The following is a 6,000-nucleotide window of genomic DNA, read 5'->3' as shown; positions in this document are numbered from 1 at the left end:
TCCTCATTGTCATTAGGATATGTCCCCAAAACTTTCAAACTGGCTGTTATTTAGCCTCTCATCAAAAAACCACAACTTGACCCCAAAGAACTAGTTAATTATAGACCAATCTCGAATCTCCCTTTTCTGTCCAAGATACTAGAAAATGTGGTATCCTCACAATTACTGTATATTCTTTCTTAGAGAAAAATGGTATATGTGAGGATTTCCAGTCAGGATTTAGACCGTATCATAGTACTGAGACTGCTCTCCTTAGAGTTACAAATGACCTCCTCTTATCATCTGATTGTGGTTGTATCTCTGTATTAGTTTTATTGGATCTTAGTGCTGCGTTTGACACAATTGACCGCAACATTCTTTTGCATAGACTTGAACACTTTGTTGGCATTAATGGAAGTGCATTAGCATGGTTTAAATCGTACTTATATGACCGGCATCAGTTTGTAGCAGTGAATGAAGATGTATCATATCTATCACATGTGCAGTATGGAGTACCTCAAGGCTCTAGGGCCGCTACTCTTCATGCTTTATATGTTACCCTTTATATGTTAGATATCATCAGGAAACATGGTGTTAGCTTTCACTGTTATGTGTCACGCTGTCTGGTCTCTGTTTCCCTGGGTGTCCACTAGTGGTCTCACTTCCCCATAGGCACCTCACCGCAGGCACTACTATTCCCATAGCCTTGTCCCTTCATCACAGTAATTGCACTCCTGTTAATTGCACTCAGGTGTCTTCACTTGATAGTCATTACCCTCCCTATATTAACCAGTCTTTTCCTGTTTGTCGTCATGGAGTCCTTACTTTCCGTCACCTAGTTTCCTCGCGTTTCCTAGTCCTTGAGTTCCAGTTTTTGTTCCTGTTTGTTTGTTTGTTTGTGTCTGTTGGATCTTGTTGGTTACGACCCCGGCTTGTTTTTTTACGTTGATTTGGATTACCCTTAAGAAAACCACACTACACTTGGATCTTCCGTCTCCTGTATTCCCGTACGTGACATCATGCTGATGATACTCAGCTCTATATTTCTTCGTGGCCCGGTGAAACACACCAACTTGAAAAACTAATGGAATGCATGGTCAATATAAGAAAACTGGATGACGAGTAATTTCTTACTGCTAAATTCTGAAAAAAACAGAGGTTTTAATTATAGGACCTAAAAACTCTGCATGTATTAACCTATGACAATGTCTAAGACTTGATGGCTGCTCTGTCAATTCTTCGTCATCAGTTAGGAACCTAGGTGTGCTATTTGATCGCAATCTTTCGTTAGAAAGCCACATTTCTAGCATTTGTAAAACTGCATTTTTCCATCTCAAAAATATATCTAAATTACGGCCTATGCTCTCAGTGTCAAATGCAGGAATGTTAATCCATTGAATTTATGACCTCAAGGTTAGATTATTGTAATGCTTGATTGGGTGGTTGTTCTTCACGCTTAGTAAACAAACTACAGCTAGTCCAAAATGCAGCAGCAAGAGTTCTTACTAGAACCAGGAAGTATGACCATATTAGCTCAGTCCTGTCAACACTGCACTGGCTCCCTTTCAAACATTGTATAGATTTTAAAATATTGCTTATTACTTATAAAGCCCTGAATGGTTTAGCACCTCAGTATTTGAATGAGCTCCTTTTACATTATAATCCTCTACGTCCGCTACGTTCTTAAAATTCTCGCAATTTAATAATACCTAGAATATCAAAATCAACTGTGGGCGGCAGATCCTTTTCCTATTTTGTGCCTAAACTCTGGAATAACCTACCTAACATTGTTCGGGAGGCAGATACACTCTTGCAGTTTAAATCTATATTAAAGACCCATCTCTTTAACCTGGCTTACACATAACATACTAATATGCTTTTAATATCCAAATCCGTTAAAGGATTTTTAGGCTGCATTAATTAGGTAAACCGGAACTGGGAACACTTTCCATACCACTCAATATACTTGCTACATCATTAGAAGAATGGCATCTAGGCTAATATTAGTCTGTTTCTCTCTTATTCCGAGGTCACCGTAGCCACCAGATCCAGTCTGTATCCAGATCAGAGGGTCACTGCAGTCACCCAGATCCAGTACGAATCCAGACCAGAATGTGGATCAGCACCTAGATACAGATCCCCTGTAAAGACCTTGGGCCCTATCTTGCACCCAGCGCAATTGACTTTGTACACCGACGCATGTGTCATTCCTATTTTGCACCCGCGCAAAGCGCGCTTTTCCCTCCACAGAAGCACGTCGCTAAACTAGTGAATGAACTTGCGCTCCCTGGGCGGATCAGCGCAAAAAAAGAGGCGTGTTCCGGCGCAAACAATCCCTGGTGCTATTTTGCTGTTCCATTAAGCAATTGCGCCACTGACCAGAAAAAACCTAGTCTAAAGTCAGTGGCGCGTTGCGCGCTGTTCATTATGCTATTTTAAGGGCGCATGTTTGACCTTAATGTATATAGCGTGCACAACGCGCATACACTTTGCTCATATAATCTACACAGATTTTTATTAAGATTCATAAATTGTTACACTAAAAAAATATTAACACATGAGATGACGGAAATCATTGTGGTGTGTCACGAAGATGTGAAAAAATAGGCATAAATCTTGCTTACAAATTATTCAGGCTAATTGTAGTAATTAAGGATCAGACCTGTTTGCCCAATAGTGGCAATACATATATGTATATAAGGACATCTGACAAATTGGTTTGTCCGTCAAGAACCAGGAAAAAAAATCGATGAAACAGTTGTGGCTATTTCCTCCCACGCCTGTTTAACCGACGCTATTTTGGGTGGGTTTCTCCCATCCCCATACAACACAACTTCTCTGTCTTTCATTGCTCTTACAAGAACATCAGTCTCCTCGGCTGTGAACCGCTCCTGGCGTGCGCCTGGTAAATACGCCATAATAATAGCAATCCATAATGGAACTTGCGCACCTGCTTTTAAAGGGAATGTTGGATGACGCTCTGATTGGTTTATTTCACGTTACGCCCAAACCACACCTATGAATAATGAAGCTACTTCAGACCCACCCATTTTAGATTTGCGCCGGGCGCAAGAGCCATTTATCCCGCCGGAAAAATAGCAACAGCGCCGAGACCCGCCCACAAACTTACTTGCGCTTCGCGCTTTGACACTTGCGTTTCAGATCGTTTAAATAGGGCCCCTTGTCTCTGTGATGAAATAACAAGAGGATGCAAGGTGCAAGTAAACAAGGTTTAATAAATGAAAGTCAGAATTAAGACACAGGTCGGGGACAAACAATCAGGTGGTGGTGAAGCAGGGACGAGATGGCGATCCAGTGATGGTGCGGTGAAGAGCGTGTAGAAACCCAGGAACCGTGGAACATCCAGACGACACAAGGAACTGACGAAATCCAGATGACACGAAGAACTGACAAATTCCAGACGGAGAACTGGGCTGACGAGACACGAGAACAGGACACACACCAAGGAACAACCACAACGATCTGACAACATGAGAGGGAAATTACTGGCATATAAAGGGAGGTGAAATCAACGACACTAATCAACACGAGTAACCACACCCACACTATTACACTCAAGCAGACACCTTAGTGTGAGACAGCCGATTCATGAACCGTGACAGTCTCAGACGACCACCCGGACAAGAGCAAAGGAAACAGATGATTCTTCTGCACAATCTGACTTTGCTGCAGCCTGGAACTGAACTATTGGTTTCGTCTGGTCAGATGAGAACTGCCCCCCCAACTGAGCCTGTTCCCTCCCAAGGTTTTTTTTTCTCCATTCTGTCACCGATGGAGTTTTGGCTCCTTGGCGATGTCGCCTCTGGCTTGCTTAGTTGGGGTCACTTGATCTACAGCGATATCGTTGACTTGATTGAAAATAAATGCACAGACACTATTTAAACTGAAAAGAGATGACATCACTGAATTCAATGATGAACTGCCTTTAACTGTCATTTTCCATTATTGACACACTGTTTTGCTAATGAATATTGTTCAGTTGCTTTGACGCAATGTATTTTGTTTAAAGTGCTTACAGCTAGTCAGAATTATAGCTGATTAAATAAAAACAAATAGTGTTTCATGTTTGTTTAGGGATAGTGTCCCATGAGTCAATAGACTGACTCGTTTATGAGTGAAGAACCGTTTCTGTCAGACGCGTCCGATTTGTGAACCGAGGAGCTGATGATACTGCGCATGTGTGATTCAGCGTGAAGCAGACCGACACACAGGGCATCTGAACTGAACTGATTCTTTTGGTGATTGATTCTGAACTGATTCTGTGCTAGTGTTATGAGCGCGAGTAAATCGAAGGCTTGAATCAAGGGCAATCATCGCAAATGAAGCCATTACGTCGAGCGCAAAAGAACCGGTGAACCGTTTTCTTCAATTGGTTTATTGAACTATAACTACTGGTGATCCGAAAACCGATGCAACCGGTTCTTTACTCGTGAACGAGTCAGTCTATTGTTCGTTATCTGGCTCGGCTCGGTGTTCATCTTCAGTTCTCTCTTCACAGCAGTTCAGTCAGTGTACTGTTTGAGTACATGAACTACTCCGGGATATTGGTTTGTTTGAACTCAGAGGGAGTGTCAGCCACATTAAAAAAGTGAACAGCTTAAGTAATTTGTGGATTAATGCGTATTAGAGAAGCGAATCGTTTAAAACGATCAGTTCGATTTGGTGAACTGAATGATTCGTTCGCGAACCGGACATCGAGACTGCTTTGATTTGAACTCTCTCTCACAACAGACATGGAAGAGAAGACAATGCTGAATAAAGTCATCGTTTTAGCCATTTTTGGACCAAAATGTATTTTCGATGCTTCAAAAAATTTCAACGGACCCTCTGATGTCACATGGACTACTTTGATGATGTTTTTCTTACCTTTCTGGACATGGACAGTATACCGTACACACAGTGTCAATGGAGGGACTGAGAGCTCTCGGACTAAATCTAAAATATCTTAAACTGTGTTCCGAAGATAAAGGAGGTCATACATGTTTGGAACAGCATAAGGGTGAGTTATTAATGACATTATTTTCATTTTTGGATGAACCTTTAATAGTGTGCTGGAAGAAAATAGTTACTGAAAATGATATGGTCTAATCCTGTTTATGCTAAATATGCTGCTTCTGAGCAGGTTCAAATTTATGGACATGTTGCAGTGACAACAACTCCAGTTTGATTTTCAGAGAACCTAAAAATTTCGGATCATGTCAAATCACCAACAACAAAATCCAGCTAACTGTGTAATCCATGTATGAAGAACGGGCCCCAGGGTGATTCATCACAAATTGTAGTTGGTTCTCGATTAAAAATTACGAACCCACTTTATATTAAGTGGCCTTAACTACTATGTAGTTAAATTTTAATTATTAATTTGGTACAATGCACTTATTGTGTACATACATGTTTTTACATTGTACTTATATTTGAAAAATATCTGCACATAATTACATCTGTAATTAATTTTTGTAATTACATGTATAATTACACGTTGACCCATCCCTTACACCTTAACTCACCCTTAAACTTACCCATACCACCAAATCTGTCCCTAACCTCCCTTATGAAAAATAACCATGGTTTTATTATAGTAAAACTGTAGTAACCCATGGTTTTTTGGCGTATTGACTGCCATTTGTAAAACCACAGATTTACTACAAATACCATGGTAAAACTATGGTTAATATAGCAAAACCATGGTTAATTTGTGGTTACCATGGTTTAACTACAGTAACCATGGTTTTTTGGTTTTATTCGTAGTAAAACCATGGCTATTTTTCGTTTACCTGTTTCCCACCTCAATAGCAGCAAAAAAAAGTTGCAATACAATATGAACACAATAAGTACATTGTTTTTATTTTTTGATGTAAGTGCATAGTAGTTAAGGCCACTTAATATAAAGTGGGACCAAAATTTACATGATGAAAACTGTAATTCATAACGTAACTTATGGGTTACTCATGCTCTCTGACTACTTTTTAGATTACTTTTTCTTAAACGTACCATTAAATG

Source organism: Carassius auratus, chromosome 47 (genome assembly GCF_003368295.1).
Source record: "Carassius auratus strain Wakin chromosome 47, ASM336829v1, whole genome shotgun sequence".
NCBI classification, from domain to species: domain Eukaryota; kingdom Metazoa; phylum Chordata; class Actinopteri; order Cypriniformes; family Cyprinidae; genus Carassius; species Carassius auratus.
The sequence above is the reverse complement of the archived record's forward strand: the minus strand, read 5'-3'. Positions refer to the sequence as shown.